The sequence below is a fragment of the Ambystoma mexicanum genome, chromosome 8 (genome assembly GCF_040938575.1).
Source record: "Ambystoma mexicanum isolate Mex_15411 chromosome 8, UKY_AmexF1_1, whole genome shotgun sequence".
NCBI lineage: Eukaryota > Metazoa > Chordata > Amphibia > Caudata > Ambystomatidae > Ambystoma > Ambystoma mexicanum.
In genome coordinates, this window is record NC_090929.1 from 518,058,522 (window position 1) to 518,078,561 (window position 20,040).

At 44.6% G+C, this 20,040-nt stretch overlaps 1 protein-coding gene across 6 annotated transcripts in view; it reads left to right on the forward strand.

Annotated features, from left to right (window-relative positions):
• Positions 1 to 20,040, forward strand: part of PLCH2 (phospholipase C eta 2) — a 2,067,875-nt gene that overhangs the window by 1,499,166 nt on the left and 548,669 nt on the right. The window lies entirely within an intron of this gene.

Consider the following 20,040-nt stretch of genomic DNA (forward strand, 5'->3'; position numbering starts at 1 on the left):
TAGCGTAAGGAGGAGTTGCACGCCTGAAGCCGAGCACTTCTGCTTACATCCCTCTAACAGTTTAGCAGAGAATCCTAGTTCTTCTATTCAAGCAGCAATACATTAATTCCTCTCCACCGTTCATTTAGATCCACGGCTGCTCGTGCAGACGACTGCTTTGCATTTCCCGTCATCCCAATGTAATCCTTTCGTTGTGACAGCCAGTCTTGTACCCGTGCCTCTTCTTGGGTGCTCTCCCAGCTATACCTCCTGAAGGGGGCTTGCTGATGCCACAGGCTATCTGTGTTGGCAGTGTGGTCTCTGGTGTCGATGCGAGTGGCATCATGTGTGACCTTTGCCAGTGAAATGTGTCACTTCACATGCGCTCACCCAGTCCAGCCTGCTAATGGCTGTAATAAGGAGGCTACTCGGTGATTTCCCCCGTAATGCTGGATTATTGGCCTGGCATTACAATGCATGTCTTGTTCTGTGCCCCCGTCCCCGCCTCCTGCATTGACGCGGACCGCCTATGCATGCATCCTTCCGAAGCTAAGCCTTTGACGAGATAAAGGTATCTTACAACCTTTCGCTCTGGGACACTGCTGGGCGATAGGGAAAAGCCTTTGCTATTAGACTCGCTGGTATCCCCTCTCCTCTCCCCCAAGGCGCTCTAATCTGCAAACAAAACGACCTACAAAGTAAAATGAAAGAGGCCCTTTTATCGGCTGTGATCAGGCAGCTGTCACCATAGCTGTCGATTTTCCACTAAGCTCTCCGGCCACCCGTGTGAGTGGCAAGGCTGAGCGCACGATTGGGCGATTGCGAGGGATATCTCTGTCCCCAGCTTTCAAAATCATGTTTCTGGCGAAAAAGAACCTGGAAGGTCAAGCGCGTGAACATTGCTGAATGAGGATGGGCTAAAATGGCTGCCTGTTAATTAATTTCTTTGAGTATTATATGGGACCAGGTACGACTAGTCGCTTTATGGCGCCTAAATGGTTGCCTAGGTCCGCCATTATCGGTACGTGTTCTCCTCAGCAGGGTACTGAGCTGACTTTATTCTTTGATTAACCATAGTCTCATAGCAAATTCAGAGCTGGCGTTTGAGGGGAATTCCCTGGGTTTCAGATGGTAGGAAATTAGACCAGGTGGGTGTGAATCACAAAACATATTCACTCATTGTTACCTGGGAAGTGTCTGGGTCGGACTGGGCCATACCATTGTCTCGGGCACCAATGAAAAAGTGGCCCACAGTTGCAAATGGCAGTTCCTTTTCTTTAGTGACACTGTTTGAATAGTACCCATGGGGGAGTTTTTTGAGAACATGTGATGCAAATTGTGCAATTTAAAGAATATTTATTCAGCAACACTGGTCAAAACTACAAGCCGAAAAGTGAAGTAACTCATCAAACTGGCCCAGATTGGCCAATAAACTGGCCCACTTTGCACCAAAAAATTGGCCCTATAGGCCTGTCGAGCCTGGGCAGAGTATGTTTCTTTTTAGATCCCAACTTCGCCCAACTCGTTACCCTTAGCAGCATTAGGGAGTAACTACAAGACGGTCTTTTGTCCTCCCACCCCCAATATCCCCCAACACTGCTAAGAAAAGAAATGGAAGAAATCCAATAAATCTAGCGGGCAAGTTGCGATCTAGGGAACAAGGGCAATGGATCTCAACGCTTCACGTGACGTTTTGACCATTCTCTCATACTGAGCAAATCACATTATCCTCGTGAGCCTCATTTCTTTTATTTGCGAAGAATGGGTGGTCACTGCTCGGCAGGAGGACAGGGATGATCAACGGAAGACATTCCTATTCGCTACTAAACCAGCAGTGATTCTACTCATAAAGTGGAAACGGATACAGCCTGGCGGGTATTACCTGCTTTGCCTCTTTAAGCCAGTATGGGCCGAGGCTGGGCTTTACTCTTCAGGAGGGATGTGAGGTAGTGCAGAAGCAGATCAAACAACCATAGTACTGTGGCACCCAAGAAAATTGACCAAACAAGGATACTTAAACTAAAAATGCAAATTCCCTAATCAAAAACATTAACTCTGCAGAAGGGAAGACACAGCTATGCAGACTTTGCAATGAAAGGGGGATCATTGTGTCTGAAGACAGTGGTGCACAGGCAATCATTTCACAAAGGCTACAGTGTCCCCTGTCCCTGTGGGGAAACTCTTCCCCATTCTGCATACACCCCAAGTGGAACCTAGCATGTGTCTTACTTGTACTCCCTGCCCCTTTGTTTTCAGTGCCTTTGTTGCCTGTTTGTAGTTATTGCCTATCCTTTCTTGTCTGCAGGACTCCTTACACTCAAGATGTCTTTTCACTTCTTCCCTCGGCTTTTGGGCATGCCTCTGCCCTCAAACCTGTGACAGATACGTGTTTGCACTATGCTTTTCAGCATGGAGCATTATGAAACAGGTCTGATTAGCAGACTTCATTTTCTCCGCTCTGCCTCCTCGACTACCCTTGTGGCTCCTCGTCCTCCCTGCGCTTCCTCTCAATTCTGCTCTTTCTCTCTTCTTGCTCCACTTACATGGAATTCTCTTCCCCCGCACAATGAGAAAGTCCACACAGATTTGTTCAAAACCAAACTAAGGGCCTACTTCCTCGCTACAGGGTTACCCTCTAAACATACCTGTCATTTGCCTTCTAACTAACATGTTTGCCCTGCCTCTAACCTTCCTCTGTCCCTCACTTTCTCCTCCTCCACTCTGGCACCTCACCCATCATGGTCACATCCCAAGCACATCTGGCTACCTGCACTTAAAAATGTCCAATGCTTGTTGTCCTTAATCTATGTATGGCCACTTAAGTATTGTCACCAGTAACGGTTCCATTTCCTCCCCTCCATAACCTGGTCGGAATGTTCCTCAAATTCACCCCATTGTCAGTTCACTGCTTCCCATCAAATTTGATTTCTCATCTATTGTATGTTCTTTTGAGCATACTTCCACCTGTATATAAATGAATACATTTTCCAGAGATAGAAATACCTTGTGAAAACAAAATCAAATATCAAGGCTGAGTACCCCAAAAGGAAATACACCTAACACAGGTTGCAAAGGAACATACAAAGTACTTTATTTTATACTGAATTCAGTTACAAAGAACAGAACAAAATCAGATAGCTATCGGCCCTCAGTGCAACACAGCGAACTCCAGCGTGGTTCGGTGTATTAAGTGAGAGACACTAGAATTCATTGCTCCTTTATACTATTTGTGAACACGATGTCCAACCCTACTTCGGGTTAATATTCTTCTAATACATCACTGATCTAGGGTTCATGGCGAGTTCGCATATCCACATGTAACTAGTTTGCTTTTAATACATATATCGACAAGCTTACACGGCAACTGTGTGTTTTGGGATTCTTCATACAAATCTTCTCAAACATTAATACAATGTAGTTAAACAAGTGTTCTTAGTTCAGTATTTGAATACATTGTCCTTAACATATGCTCGCGGATTAGTTTAATTGACGTGAATAATCCTTTACACACAGGGCAACGAAGGACAAGGTCTCAGTTCACGACCTCAACAAGCGGCATGCAGGCAAGTTACATATTAGCTACATGCAGAGGTCAAGACGGCCATGTTGTATTTCGGAATGACATCGTCCACCATTTTAACTCACAGGGTGATTTTACAAAGCAAACCTAAAATGACGGATTGACCTAAAATGGCGGCTTACATTGATTTTAAGGTCAGGACCTTGCAACACGGATTTCTTCGCAAGTGACTTACAAGCAGCTTGGCGTAGGCCAATATACATATATTCATTGCAATATGAGGTACGGTATAATTTCTAATTTTACAAACCCTCCTTTTGGCCTATGCCAAGTGCTAAACTACTTCTGATCTCCTTGCAAATAACTCCATGCATCATCATCCATGCACCCTGAATCGCTGTCGTGAATATCTATTGCCATTAGGTCATTCACTGAATTTCTTTCAACACATATTCTTTGGAAGTTTTATCTGGGGCATACACTTTGTCCTATCGTACCTATCGCTTGTGCGCAACATCCCCCTAGCATCGAACATATACTAGGTAGACCCTGAATACAACAACAAAGGAACAACAGAATTCCCAAAATGATCAGTAAGACCGAAAGTACCTTCCAACCCCAAGATCGCAAGAAGTCCCAGAACCAAGCGCCAGTTTCCCTCGAGAACATGGACTTTGGAACTAAGGACGTGCAGATTCTGTATTGCCTTGAAGATAGTTGGGGAGAAATCTGGCACAAAAATACAGCAAGCGGACCCCACTAATTTACACACTCCACCACGTTCAGCCAGAATGACATCTAATGCCATCCGGTTCTGAAGCGCTACTAGTCTTATCGCCTTCTGTTCTAATGTCATATTATGTCCGTGGTACGGTTGATGGTTCTCTCCAGTACTCTCGCTAGTCTTCTGATATCTTTGGAATTCGCTATCTGCCCCCAAAATGGCACGACTGATTTTGCTATATCTCCCAAGATTTGTGCTGGAGTGTCACCACTCTCGTCCTGCCGTGGACGAGCCTTTGAAACTTCTATCGTACTAGCTATAAACACCCCAGGTCACAGAATCCCTAAATAACAGGTTCCTTGCCAATCCCTAGGCAACCATGGAAATGCTACATTACCGCAGACAAAGTAGACAGGTTCACCTGCATACAAAAGTCTGTTTTCCCCAGTCAAATTTGCAACGTTGGCACAACCTAGAAAATCTCCCATTGACTGAGTGCCATTCCTCTGTATGCAGAAAGAAACTGAATCGGGGCTAAGGTTGACAGTGTAAGAAGGAGGCATGGCATCCTCATTGCCTATCAGAGCCATCTTAAAGGAAATAAAAGATTGGAAAGTACGGGACAGTCTATCAGAAGGCCTAATGGAAGCAACGTTAGGTTTACTCCTGTTTGCGATAAGCGAGCATCCCAGGGGAGTCAAAACACGTTTCTTAAAACTATTCAAATTAGTGCCATCAAAGTTCCCTGAGAGCTATCATTCCAACGGCCGAAGAACAGTGCTCTAAGAGAAGCATAACAAGCAGTTGTCAAAGGTAAAGGATGAATATACCAACCTAGCCCCTTATCCCCGTGTTGCGGTAAATGTGAGCAGACCCAACAGTTAGACTTATTAAAAATGGCATGCGTAGCATTCATGATAAGTAGTAGAGTATTATTGTGGTACCTTTGTCTATGCTGAGAGTCCCTAGGGGACAGAGTATGCAAATGTACAAAGGGAGTAGGAACAGTAGATACACTTTCAGTAGGTAACAAGGACTCTAAAGGATGAGTTTCCTCAAGGTACCACAAACCTAAGACAGTAATTATTATAAACCCAAATATCATTATAAAAACACAGCAATACGTTTTCGGGCCCCAGGTGCATTGTCCATTGTCCCGGTTGGTCACACCATCATTTACAAGTCCCATACGAGCGGTAGCGGTGGCAGGCATTGTAGTCTTCAAACAGAAACCCCAATGTTCGTTGCTGGCCACCTCCCGGCCGCGCGACTTCTTAGTCCTTCCACAACCCTAGCCAACAGAATCCCCCTTCTCAATTTTGGGCAGAAACAAGCCCTCGATGATCCTTTCCTTCTCCGAATGTACAGCCAAACCGTGCCGTAAGTCTATTTTCTTGGACGCAGATTGTACCTTGCTTTTCCCAGTACTGATTGATCCGGAAACAATATATCGTCACTTCCCGTTGGAAGCAATGTATCAGAGACAAGTGAAGATGCCGAATTTGAAACAGCAGTTTCCGGATGCAAAACCTTTGGAGAATGTGGAGACAAAATGGCTGCTTCCCCAAACCTCACTGGCTCAGAAAGATTCTCCGACACGCTCTCGGCGCTATTTACTGCTTTGGGATCGTTGGTTGCAGCGTTAGCGAAGGGTTCTGTTTCTTCTTTATCGTGTGGCACAGGGTGAGGAAGTTTCTTGACGTGCGACGCGTGGATGACATTTTTTCTTCCAGAAACCTGCACCGCTGTTTAGGTGACCAACAGGACTTGGATCGGGCCCCGCCAGCGAGGTGCAAGGCAGGAAGAGCGTTCAAACGCCTTGATGAGCACCCAGCTTCCAGGCCGTATGCTGTGACCTGGACCCCCGTATCGCATAGGTAAAGCCTCTCGTACCTGGTGATAAATCAAATACAGGTTTTTAGTCAACTGGCTGCAATAATCTGAAAGTAATACATTTTCAACATCTCTTAACGATCTGCATTTAGGAAGGTTCCAAATATTGGCAGGTCTCCCCATTATCACCTCAAATGGAGAGAGCCCAGTCTTAGTTTGAGGGGTTGTACGCATGGATAATAACGCGATCGGTAAGGCGTCCGGCCATTTCAATTTAGTGCCGGCACACGTCTTAGCGAGCTTGTTCTTGATGATACCATTGTGTCTTTCTACTAGTCCGGCGCTCTGAGCGTGTCTGGCCGAATGGAACCGTTTGTCGATCTGTAATGCTGCACATATCTGCAGAATTAGAGCAGCGACAAAATGTGGACCATTGTCCGACCAGGATAACTCTTGGTAGCCCGAACCGTGGGAAGTACTCCTTTAACATGGTTTTCGCAGTAGTCATGGCTGTAGCATCTTTGACAGGGAAGGCCTCAACCCACTTGCTAAAAGTACAGATGACCTACAGCACGTATTTCAGATTGTTGCACCGCTCCATTTCAATAAAATCAAAGTGGATAACTTCAAAGGGGACAGAGGGTGGCCCAAAACTTCCCCTTGGAGTTGCTGTCCTCTTTCCCACATTGTGTTGTAGGCAAATCATGCAACCCTGAACATAGCGCTGGGCAATCTTTGAAATGTTGTCATTTGCCCAAACTTTCTCTAACATTTTAGTCACTTTCTGGGCACATAAATGCGTAGGACCATGGGCCATGATGACCATCATCATTACGTACGCGTCAGGGAGTAGCCGTTTCCCTTCAACTATGTCCACCCAACACCCGTCGTCAAGTTTCCCCAAGCCTTCAGCCCACCTATTGGATTCTTCAAACGTGGCATCAGCTTGGATATCCTGTACAGACCCAATACCCTCATCCATTGCATAAGCATTTACAGTCTCCCTTGAAACATACATCTCCGTAAGGGAATCGGTAGCAGTTTGTCTAGCTATCTGATCAGCGAAAGCATTCCCTTTCCCTATGTCATCTATAATCTTTCGATGTGCTGCACATTTCATAACAGCTAACTGAGTAGGGGAGCACAAGCGCTGAGAGTAGTTGTACTATTAGGGAGCCATGTTGGATTTTAGTGCCACGTGAAGTTAAGAACCCTCTCTCTGACCAAAGTCTCCCAAAGTTGTGAACCACCCCAAAGGCATACTGACTATCAGTATATATGTTTACTGCAAGCCCTTTGGAAAGTTCACAAGCTCGGGTCAATGCTATAATCTCTGCGGCCTGCGCAGAGTTATGCATGATTCTCTTGGTTTCCACAACCATGCTTAATGTGGTGATTGCATAAGCAGCTGTGGATGTACCATCCGGAAGTTTAAAGCAGGAGCCATCACAAAACAGCTCTCCTTGCGGATTATCCAAAGGAGTGTCTTTCAAATCAATTCTATCCTTTATCTCTTGTTCGGTAGTATACAGACAGTCATGTGACTCTTCATCACCGCAAGTAGTACTTTGCGGGAAAGGTAAGAGTTCAGCCGGATTAAGTACACAACACCTCTTATTTTGGATGTGAGGAGCAAACGAGATCAATTCATATCTCGTCAACCATGCCGAAGTGAGGTGTTGCATTTGGGTTCAGTTCAGTAGAACATCTACAGAGTGAGGCACCATCAGGGTTAGATCTTGGCCTAGGGCCATTCCCTCACTCTGTTTTACAGACGGAGCAGCAGCAGCGACAGCTCGCAAACATCTTGGCAAAGCGCATGCTACAGGATCAAGGGCGGAAGAAAAGTAACCGCACAGCCTATTCTTCCCTCCATGTTCCTGCGTTAATACAGCCAAATCACATCCATCACATTCATGCACAAACAACACAAAGGCCTTATCATAGTTTGGTGTGCCCAAAACTGGTGCAGAGCATAATGCAGTCTTGAGTAAGTCAAACGATTGCTGGTGTTCCGCATTCCAGGGCAATGGCGAAGAAATGCCCTTCTTTGTCAAAGCCAACATCGGTTTGATCACTAGTGAAAAATTTGGGAACCACAGCCTACAGTAAGAAGCCATACCTATCAAGGCTCTAACTTCCTTCTGTGTATTTGGGACAGACATGCCAGAAATGTGCTTTATACGTTCAGGTGTCAATCTTCTTCCCTCCTTTGACAGGAGATAGCCTAAATAGGCGACCTCCTGGCAAATATATTAAAACTTTTTAAGCGAAGCTTTGTGACCATGCTTAGCTAGATGAATAAGCAATAACACAGTGCCCTCCTTACAGGTGCTCTCAGAATCAGCAGCTAAAAGCAAGTCATAAACATACTGAAGCAATGCACAAGTAGAGGGCAATTCAAGGGTATCAAGCTGTTCTTTCAACTCCCTCCTATAGATGCTAGGACTCTGTGTACCCTTGAGGTGCACGAGTAAATGTGAACGAGCGTCCCCCTAAGGTGAACACGAACAAGTATCTACTATCCTTGTGTATAGGAATACTAAAGAAAACATTCTTTAGGTCCACAACACTAAAGTAAGTAGCTGTAGCTGGAATCATTGTCAATATTGTCATCACATCAGGCACAATTGGGAATTGCGGAGCGACGACTTTATTAATGGCACTTAAATCAATTATGAAACGGAATGGAATTGCATTATCGCCTTTCTTGTACACGGGTAAAATCAGACTACTGCACAAACTTCCTGAAATTTCCTTGCGATGCACAAAATCGGAAACAATGCATTTCAAAGATTGCTCGCCCTCAACTGAAATCTTATACTGGGGAATGCGTGGTAGCTCAATTCCATGTTTCAAAACTATCTTAACAGGCTCAATCTGTAAAACACTGACATCGCTGTCGTCAACAGCCCATAAGCTCTCTGGTACATCAATGAATTCTGGCGGCAAAGGTCTAGTCAAGAATTGCGAGACAGAAATTTGCTGTGGTGAAACGTCAAGCGCACTCCATCAGAAGAACAATAAATTACTGCATTTAATTCTTTTAACAGGTTCAACCCCAGCAAATTCTCTCCACAATTCGAAGCCAACAGAAATGGACAGTGGTCCGTAAAGGGACCCAAAGAAATGGGTACCGGCGAAGAAACTGGACAAACAACTGGTGTGCCAGAAAACCCTACAGAAACATTGGTTTGCCCTGACAGTGGAATGTTTGGAACCCGTGAATGATCAGTGGAACACTTCTGTGCTCCAGTATCTATCAAAAACTGATGTTTCCTATTTCCCACCACCATTTCAACATAGGAACCTTTCTGATTGATGGGAATAGGTATAGGTTCCAAACCCTGCTTCGGGCAATCCTAACGAAACAGAATATCATCAAAAGGAAGCTCTTCAGATAGATATGCAGCAGAAGGATGATCAAATATGTTCCTAGTGTCCACACTCGAAGTCTGATTATCCTGCGAAAAAGGTTGCTGAGGATCCCGTGCAAACTGACCTCTACCCGGGCCCCCTACACCCGGTCGACCTCTGGATCGTCTACCCATATTCCCAAATGTGTTGTTCGACCTCTGTCGAAGGACGGGGCATTGTGCATGCCAATGACCCTCTTGTCGACAATAGGCACACTGGTTAATGTTCACAGGACCCAAGGGCATATTCCCTTGCGGGACATACTGACCTCTAATTTGAGAACTACCCCCTTAGGGCCTCTAACAATTTGCTGTAATAGCACTTTAGTCTTTAAATCACCTTTTAGTTTTTCAACTCTATCTTTTTCATTATTGATACGATTCTCGTAGTACTGAGCCATATGCAGTACTTCTGATTGGGACTTCGCCTGCCAAGCGTTCTCAGAAGACATAATTTGTGACTGGATGTCAGGCAGCAATCCACGCACAAATTTGTCCACAAATAACCTTTTGCCAGACTCTGTGCCTAAGTCTTGTCCGCTGAAATCCGAGAATACCTGTTCGAACCGATTAAAGAACTCGGTAGCACCCTTGGACTTCCCTTGGACACAGGCCGTAAGTTTGTCCCAAATAATTATTTTCTCTGGAATTATAGTTTTTAATGATTCTATCAGACAAAGTTAGTATCACCGGAGGCGGTCTTTCACCAGCTGGCCTTTCTCCATCGAGTCTAGTTATATTCGCCCATGTATCTCCCAACCCTGGCACGTCGTCTATAGTCCTAACTTGTTTCCACAAATCTGCAGGCAGCAGTACAGGAAATAATAAATCAATATCTCTTAAGGTGAACACTGAGGGCTGCAAGACGGACTCTATTTCTTTATAGAATCCTGTCGGATTTTTCCTAATATCAGGAATAGATTGTCTAATAGTATTCAGTTCCTGTCTTGAGAACGGGACATGAACAAACTGCGATACATAATGTGCAGGAATGTCCACAGCGACTATACCTCATGCAGCATCGGCCGCAATCTCAACCTTTGGGACAAATGTCGGAGTAACCTCTCTCTTAGGCAACTGAGAAATAGGTGACTCCGAACGCTTACTAAGCAACAGAGCTAGGTCGAGTGCTAAAGCAGTCGAAGTGTCAAGTGAAAAAGCTCTTATAAATGCTCAATAACTCTGTGGGACAACTAATCTTTCTTTTTACACAATCATCCTGTAGGTACTCTATCATTACCTGTATCACTTTCCTCCGCATTTCTGGCGTATACTGACCATATGTGTCATACACCTCAACTGGAGTTATCGATATATCAGAAATCCATCTAAGGGCGTCCTTCGTACAAATTTGTGCTTCCTCAGATATCGATTTTCAACAAGGAAGGAACTGTTTCTGTACATACATACTTTCCCCCTCGTCATCCTCATTCTGTAACCTTTCCAACTCCTTTCTATACCCAAATAACCTCTCGACATGCTCATTTACTTTCTCCACCATGTCTCTAGAAAACACTAAAGTATTTAGATCCCTTAACCCCTGCGGGAGATCTGTTTCATTTAATTTACCCCACATCGCACATGAATGAATCCCTAAACCTTCAATAAAAAGTTTTTTCAGGAATATTATCCATATTACAAAGTGTGGCAAAAACATTAGCTCTATCATCCCTCTCCATACAATGCTTAGCCCATGCAATCAACTCATGTGTCCTCTCTAGTGGTACAGTATTGCGAGTGACAACCTTCTACCCTGCACCTCGATCGACTACAAGCGGCTCAGGACCACTTGCAAGAAAAATTTGATGGAGGCACTGTTACTGGTGCGATGAGAAGAGGTGGAGGAGCTGGAGGAAGAGGAACATTAGGAGGAGCAGGAACAACGGGGACAACAACAGGTAGAGCAGGAATAGCAGGAGGAAGAGGCAAAGCAGCAGGAAGAGGAACATACAGAGGTGGCGCAGAGGCACCAGGCCTTCGTTCATTTAACAATTTGTCTATGAATTCGTCGGAAACGTGAAGGTCTTTAGAAGGATACATTTTCTGTATTCCAAGTGAGAAAGCCCTATCCATATTCCTAGTCGATTCAGACTGCTTATCTTGGTCATACAATAATGCTTTTTCGGCGTTCGTCTTATGACGGCGCGCATGTTTTTCTCTACTTTTAAGTTGCTGCAACGCTTCTTTTTTCCAATTCTGCAAAACATCAAATGCTGCAGGTCTAGCCTTTTTCTTTAATAGAATCGACTCTAAATATTCAATCCGAGGGATTTCAAAACTACCATTGATTGGACACTGAAGTTCGGAGGCATGTCTGGTTTGTCTGTGCCAAATGTCATTAAATACTATACTTCCAATGCCATGCTTACAGTACATAGTACACACCGGATACCCCTCCTGTGGTGAGGGACGGCTAAATTCCAAAGATTGTCTATCGCTGCAGAACAACGCCCTGAAGCAGGTAGACAATTTCCCAGGCATATCAAATAACTGGTGTTACCTGGTCAATAATTGTGTCTGCAGATACAATACGCCAAAATCAAATTATCAGGATTATATTAAGAGTCAGGTCATGACTCACCTGATCAAGCCTAAGGAGGTCCGATCGGATTTCAAAGAATCTTACCTATCTAATCTTACCTCGTGTGTGGTGATTTCGGCAAATCTGCCCGCCTCGATAAGGGGACCCTCGTCAAGATGCCGTTCTCGGACCACAAGCTAATCGCCCAGGGATCGGGTCATGCAGCACTGCTGAGGTGTTGCGTCTCGTTCAGTGGGGCCTCTTTTTGTCACACCGCCTGATCCCGGTCCGATAGCGAGGGTCAACCTTCGATAATCCGGCATCAATCTTGAGGGTCCCTATTCGGGCGCTAACTGTGAAAACAAAATATCGAGGCTGAGTACCCAAAAAGGAAATGCACCGAACACGGGTTACAAAGGAACATACAAAGTACTTTATTTTATACTGAATTCAGTTACAAAGAACAGAACAAAATCAGATAACTATCGGCCCTCAGTGCAACACAGCGAACTCCAGCGTGGTTCGGTGTATTCGGTGAGAGACGCTGTACACTAGAATTCATTGCTCCTTTATACTATTTGCGAACATGATGTCCAACCCTACTTCAGGTTAATATTCTTCTAATACATCACTGATCTAGGGTTCATGCCGAGTTTGCATATCCACATGTAACTGGTTTGCTTTTAACACATATATCAACAAGCCTACACGGCAACTGTGTGTTTTGGGATTCTTCATACAAATCTTCTCTAACATTAATACAATGTAGTTAAACAAGTGTTCTTAGTTCAGTATTTGAATACATTGTTCTTAACATATGCTCGTGTATTAGTTTCATTGACGCGAGTAATCCTTTACACACAGGTCATGCCTGCATATTGTACATTATTTTCTCTGGTGGTTGTACATTAGTCACTCATTATGTAAACCGATCTGCGAGTCAATCACTCTCATTATGTATACTACTCGCCTATGAAAAAGGGCAATGAGACAAATGGCAGGAATGTGGTTGCCTTTCCATTTGCATAAAATCAAAGTGCATTTTAGGAGCACGATGAGAGTATTTTGTATTTGAAATAGGCATATGATAGTAATTCAAGCATGAACCGTCCTCCACATGCTATGCACTTTGGGATCTCTCCTCAGTTATTTTGTCACAACACTAACCCTAACAGTAAAATGTCTGCAAACCACAATCCATACTGTGAGGAACTCGTGATGACCCCAAGTAAGACAGACACAAGTCATTGCAGTTCAAAGGTGTTTATTGAAAAAGTATACAGGTTGGAAAAACACCTAATCTAAACCTAATCTAAGATGGGAACAAGCGTCGACCATCAAATTAAAAATGAGGCCTTCCTAGAGGTGTTGTCAAAACAGAGGGCCTTTACTAAGAAACCTATTGCCAAACCTCACAACTAATACATACACCGGCGTGGGATAGTTCTCAAGAAAAGAAAGAAGTGTTATCAAAGAATATATCAGGATACGGTATTTGGGTCTCCCTTCCCTACGTTTTGAAAATGGGGTAGGATGGGAGCTTGAAGCACAATACAATCTCTGGCTTCTCCAGCACGAGATGACCGTTGCAGCCATCTCGTTGTGCTGTCTGCTGTACTCGCCTTGCTCGTACTATGCTCTATTGCTCCACCTTTTATCTCTGTGGGGAACTGAAAGGGCAATCAGGTGTGTGTGATTCTGATCAATTGCCTGACTCTGCCTGACACTTCTATTGGGACATGTCAGGTAAAAGGCTCTGTGTTAGTCCGTTGTCCTTTGTGTTATGTGAAAGTGTTAGAGTTAGAAAAAGGGGGTAGTGGTTTGATATGTCCTCCGTGAGAGGATGGGAAAAAGGTGTAAAAGGAAGGGGGATACTGCATCTCACCCATCGGTGTCCCACTCCCACTCCCTGGGGACCCCCCATCCAGGTGATCCTCCCACACTGGTCCACCCCCAGGAACTGGATCCAATAGTGATGGCCGTGTCCTGGCCACCTGGATGACAGATCCCCAGGGACTATTTAGGGAGACACCTTCAGGTTTCTCAGAATATACACTCATTTGGACAGTTTAAAACCTCCTACCTCACTTTCTGTGAATCTCCTGAAGCATGTTTTCTGAGCGACACAGGAGAACTTGTATGGGCTGTTTATGGGGGATGGAGGGAGCCCCCTGGTAGCAAAAGTTTTTGGGATCTGCCGGGGCATCACCGCGGCTAGCCCTGGTCCACTTAAGTTCCTGGTCCTTAGCCTCAGTCCTAGCTCAACAAGTCAAGCACTTTTCTCAAAGATCTAACTTAGATGCTTGATTTCCAGCAGTGATCACTCATGCATTTTTTTTCTTTCTAGGTCAATATATTACATCCCATAAAATTGTCTAATTATATCAATGACTGTTAGTGTTTTAAGGGGGAGGAATGTGGCATAAATTGCTATCGAAAAACATGATATTCTTAGAATTCCTAAGAATTGCATCACTATGCAATGCTCCCTATTTCTTCCTCCCACTCACCCAAGGGCAGGCTGATCGGCTCAATGCCAACATGATGTCCAGCAAAGACGCATGCTGCAATTATCGCCATTGGTGCGTGGGCTGAGATATCCAGGTGATCTCTCTAGAGATCTCATCTCCTGAAGACCTCTTATTCCTTGAAATTTGGCCGCCACTGTGAATAAGGCCACGCTTAGCGGTTCTGCGGCTGAGCCATTTGCAAAAGCGATGAGACCTGGAAGGTGAACTTGAAGGTGGTCTGTCCTCTATCTGTCTTGCTTTGATGGAGAAAGTGGAAACTACAATGAGAGAGACCTCTTGGGACATTTTCTGTAGTTTGCGCACCCCTTGTCTCCATGTACATGTTTATTATGCTAAATCTGCTTGAAAACGGATGCATTTTGATCAGAGCTTCTTCTCAGAACACACGGGGACCGATGGCGTTTGCAGCAGGTGAGCACTGCCTGTTTCTGAATACCAAGAATGCGTAACCAATGCGGTCGTGAGTAGTATTGATAATGAGAAAGATTTGCATCAGGATGCCTGATATTTAAAAGTACCCTCTGCAAGACACGATTGGTTACTTTGCTCTGCGTTGGTCAAGTCTTTCCAATGGCCCTTATTCTCATATTCTTGTTGGAAGACATTCCAACATAACATTTTGTGTCACACTTATGGCCATTCTCCCCCCTGCATTTGGCAAGCAGGAGTGGGCGGTGGAGGGGTGTGTTAAACTATGGGAAATGGGGGTATAATCGGGTTCTCCTAAGTATAAATCCAAGAAGGTAGTGGCACCTCCCTCACCAGCCATCATCGTGGGCTTCGATGCCCACGCCGAAAACCCACTACAGGCTGGAGTAGCGGCAGCTGGTGAATTATTAAAGTGGGGGGGGGGGTTGCCCTGCATTTGGCCCAAGCGAGCACACCTGAACTAATCCAGTGAATGTTCGTCCATGCTTATAAATTCTGTAAAGTAACTGCTTAATTCTGCATTTCGCGGCACAGATTTCCAGAAAATTGGGTAACCATGTTGGGCTCGGTTCTGCAGGGTAACGCATGCAAATCTCCAATAGATGCCAGGTCACACACAGTCTACACAAGCACAATGCAGCGTGTGCTGATGCTTGCTGTCCTCTCTCCACAATAAATGCCAGCTCTGCCGTACTCAAAAGCAGGATCTGTCCAAATCAGATACACGATTTATGAGTGTAAAGAATACACGCCCCACACTGTTGAGCACATTTCCATTCTGCTAGGGCCTAAAGAACACGCAAGTCTGGTCTCCACAAATCAAATTCTGCAGTCTCTCAACAAATGCCCCTGCTGTCCTCAGATGTGAACTACGCATGTGCCCCCTCCCCCACACACACGCACTACACACAGACACATTTGCACGAACAGACATGCAAACAAACACGTTTTTTATTAAACATAACCTTTTTTTATGAGCCTAAAAGCCTGGAATAGCCAAGCATTCCTCACGTGATATTGGAAAACTTGATCTCTATAAACTTTCCTATAGGTAGGAAGACATCCCTAAAAAGCCTTTCTGATAAATCCATCTGCTTGTAGTCAGTTTGACAAAAGTATGCATCTTGTTGGGCATAACATAAACACCATCTGCACATCAATCAATCAGCTGTAACACTTAAGGAGAGCTAAGATCTTTGAGAGGAATCGGGACCCCTGCATTGTTTGCCATGTCTGCTGCCAGGTGCATAGCTACATGCAACCTTTGGAGAGGGGGTGATGATTAGCACTTCAAATGGTGTGGACGGGTTTACCTTGAGACTTTGCGAGCAGGCTGAACTTACTTGCATGGGGTCCCCTTCCCACCAATGGATTTTCTTGGGAACTAATGCCCAATTAACAACGGTATTAGCATAATTGACCTAAAAACATTTCACCTAAAACATTTGATCGAATTTTTTTACCTTTTTTTTTTTTGGTCAAATGTAATTAAGTATAAATATGGGGGTGGGTATGGGTATAGATTAGGGTGAGGGGAAGTGGGGGGTTGTGGGGGTCTCCCACACATTTTAGACTGGAAAAAAGGTCAAATACATTCGATCAAATGTGATTAGGTCAAATGTTTTAGGTCAAATACACAAACCTCAACAACACATGGTGCAATTTATAGCACATTGGGCCAGGGACTTTGCAAAAACAATTCCAGAATTGATGGCCAAATGCCCATTTTAGTGGTACGTGCGTCAGGTGCTAGTTAGTGGTGTCAGTTGCTAGTTAATGGTGTATGTCCCGCTGCATTGTACCATAATCCCAGGCCAAACTGAATGGCGCTGTGGCTGGAGGGTCTTGGAGGTGTCAGTGGGAGGTCCGGGGCAACACTGATGGCTCTGAATTTGTGCAATTGCACAGTGTCATCTGACATAGCACCACATATTCTAGCCTGACACAGTGGTATAATAAAGTATAAAAGCTGGAGAAATGTTTTGCTTTGAAGTAAACGAATAAATGCAACCAGCTCTGATGTTTCCAAAGTGACAATGGCACCAGATATTGTTTAATGGTCTGTTGGGCAAGATATAGTAACAATTAATACTCGTCATTCTACCTCCTAGCATTAGCGAGAACACACCGTGATGCACAACTTCAACACAAACACAGGTTATGCAATGTAATGTTCAGCACAGGAAGCCACACATCGACACTAAAATTCCCCAAACACACTAACTCGCCACAGATACAACACCATACTTTCAGTCAAAATATCTTTACTTAATATAAATCTTTCAGGCAGTGTACACAACATATTATACACATTTTTCTATACACCCATAGTACAAGATCGTGTACATCAATATAATAGAATGCAAAACAATGCTAAAATCCTGACATAATTAAAACCAACAACAACAAAAAAAATATATTCTCATAGCAAGGCTACAACCACGTACAATAATACTCTTGGATAAGCATATTTGTTGATTGACAGAACCCAATCCCACCTACTTGCCCTCAAGGATTAGCAATCGGTTCAGATTAATCCTAATACAACGAACGGTAGCGCGTGCCTAGGACCGGCTATCTTGGGATGCCGCTTCTGATTGATTTTAGAATCTTATTTCTGCACATCCAAGCGCAGTGTATAGATTTTGTCAGGAAATGAACAACATTCATGTCGTTAGTTGATTTGCAATCATCCATTGCCTCGATGGCACTGGGGATGTGTGCTAGGCAAAACATAGGCTTCAAGTAGGCACTGGGGATGTGTGCTAGGCAAAACATAGGCTTCAAGTATCTTGACCTCGGGGTCTTTAGTCCTTCACAGAGTAGCATAAAGTGTACAACTGTTTCCTCACCCACCCTCAAAGAGGACAGGGTCCAGAGTGTGTGCCTCCCCAAGATCTAGTAACATCATGAGACCCCCTTAATGTATGCACCATTAGCTCCAAATAGAAAACCTGTGGATATGGGGAGACCAATGCGATCTAGATAGTTTTGCGAAACCAAAGTCGGGTTTACATGTCAAATACCGCAAGCCCAGCCCCAGTTTGAGGCAAGCTTCCTCCATTCCTTTCCTAGATAACATTAACGCTGCTTTTATTTAATCCTCCGTGCGGTTTCTCTATTGATGGAGCTCGGGTTAAGCCATAGGTTACTCAAGTCCAGAGCTAAGGTAGTTCTTTTTACATGCACTACCCATAGGAGTGTGTTCCCCCTTTCAAGTTCCAAAGCATGTGTAAGGGCTTGCCTGTATCTCCCAAGATCCGGTGTTCTCCACAACTGTACTCCATACATCACCGGCCTAATGGAAAGATCATCCCATCATAGGGCGCAAATCAATCTCCATATGGATTAGTGCATTAGGGGTGCCCAGGGGCAGCATTAACAGGTTCTTAAGAAACGTGCTTTCTGCTGTTGATATGGCAGGTACCTTTGCATAGACCCATTGGTCTGCGCCATATAAGGCTGATGCATTGGGCCAGCCATTTGTGGATTTCAGCGGCTGGTGTGACTGCTCCTCTACGATGTCTATGAAAAAAGATTTGATCGCTCCGCTGTGTTTTTCCAAACTGTTACGCTTTTTGTCTGAGTGAGCTGTCCATCGGCCATTTTCAGCAAATCTGATGCCCAAGTAATCATACAAATGAACTTGCTCCAGCCTATGGCAACCCACTTTTGCTTCCAACTCCCGTCGTTTAGAAAACTTAGGTCTAAAGACCAGAGTCTTTATTTTTCCTACGATTGGCGTGTGATGCAATTCCTTACATTTCAATTTTGAAGCTAAGGTCCCTGGGAGAGGTAGATAGGAGAACTGCATCATCAGCAGAAAAACAGCGCTGGAATCCTGTCGATGGCCAGTTTTGGTGGATCAACGCTGTTTATGATCCTTTCCTCGATGACCTCATAAATATGAATGCAGAACAAGAGGGCCGCGAGTAGACACCCCTGTCTAACACCTCTGGCGATTTCCAATGAAGGTGAAACGTCTCCCCCCCCCCCCCCCAAAACCATAACGGACCGCCACTGCCAGGTTGCAAGTGTACAATGATTGACTTGTGGTCAGTAGATGGTGTGGTTCTTTTCTCTTAACCAAGACCTGCCATGGGAGCTTACACCATACCCCATCAAATGGTCTCCTTAAATCGACAAACCGTGCATACAATTTGTTTTTCAAAAGCTCTGTGTCTTTTTGTACTACGAGAAACAAATGAAAACTTTGGTCGGTTTTACTTTTGCCAGATTGAATAACTGCTTGCAAGTTGTTACCCGCAAGAATGGGCAGATTCTAAAATGGTTATTTCAATATTGACTTGGCAAATAATTTCCTTAACTATCCAATAAGGATTTTGGCCCATAGTTCCCCGGTTGATCCTTACCCCTTTATTATATATAGGGACTATCTCTGCTTTATGGCAGACTCAGGAACCTTGTTTACATTAATTGCTTCATTGAAATGGTGACATAGGACTGGGGCCCATATTGGGGGTACAATCCTAAAAAGGTCGATGGGGATTTTTGGGCGTTAATTGCCTCTGATTTCCCTCAAATTGAATTGGAATCCAGTCCTCCCTTCATTTTAACTCTCAATTCATAAAACATGTGGTGGGTGTTAGGCCTGTGACCCATGTCGTCTGTAACAGACCAATGTAGATTTGCAAAGTGCTTACACCAGGTGTTAGTGGCTTACATCCCCCTAACCTCCTCACCCGTGACATTTCTCCAAAAGTTGCACAATTACCCCTCTCTGTAGTTGCTAATGTATAGTTGCTAGTAAATCATCCCATTTTAACTTTACAAAGGCCTCTTTCTTTCCTTTTATTAACGACTAGCTGGGGTACCCGGCGTTGCCCGTGTCCTGATGGAATGGTGCCTCATGTGCCCTGGAGGATGCTGCTCTAGTCAGCAAGGCTTGCTTCAGTTTGCTCTGGTGTCTCACGTGCGGTGGAGAAAGTTGTGCATGTCCTCTTGTTGGCAAGCCTGGCTTCAGTTTGCTCTGGTGTCTCATGTGCTCTGGAGGATGTTGCTCTTGTCCTCTTGTTGGCAAGCCTGGCTTCAGTTTGCTCTGGTGTCTCATGTGCTCTGGAGGATGT